General features: G+C 71.8%; 1 protein-coding gene and 1 long non-coding RNA gene across 3 annotated transcripts in view; both read left to right on the top strand.

Moving 5' to 3' along the window:
- The window catches only part of LOC102255279 (enhancer of polycomb homolog 1), a 93839-nt gene that overhangs the window by 36654 nt on the left and 56788 nt on the right, over positions 1-397 (top strand). The window lies entirely within an intron of this gene.
- LOC106724702 overlaps positions 1-397 on the top strand; it is a 38019-nt gene that overhangs the window by 28824 nt on the left and 8798 nt on the right. The window lies entirely within an intron of this gene.

Genomic DNA, 397 nt, shown 5'->3' with positions numbered 1-397 from the left:
GCCTGAGGTCCCCCGTCAAGCCCTGCCAGGTGGGGGGCTCAGCCTCACGTGCCCCGGGGCTGGGTGCGTGGTCTGAGATCCCCCAGGCCGGTGCAGGGGGGACGCCTTGAGGTCCCTATCAAGCCCCATCAGGTGGGGGGTGAGCCCTGAGGTCCCCTGTCAAGCCTTGCCGGGTGGGGGGGCGTGGCCTCAGGTCCCCTGTCCCGGTGCCGGGGTGGGGCGTGGCCTGAGATCCCCCAGCCTGGCGCTGGGGCAGGGGGCACAGCCGAAGGTTCCCCGTCAAGCCCTGCCAGGTGGGGGGCACAGCCTGAGGTCACCTGTCAAGCTCTGTCAGGCGGGGCATGTGGCCTGAGGTCCCCCATCAAGCCCCACCAGGTGGGGGGCACAGCCTCAGGTC

Source organism: Myotis brandtii, unplaced genomic scaffold, assembly GCF_000412655.1.
Source record: "Myotis brandtii unplaced genomic scaffold, ASM41265v1 scaffold933, whole genome shotgun sequence".
NCBI lineage: Eukaryota > Metazoa > Chordata > Mammalia > Chiroptera > Vespertilionidae > Myotis > Myotis brandtii.
The sequence above is the reverse complement of the archived record's forward strand: the minus strand, read 5'-3'. Positions and strand labels throughout refer to the sequence as shown.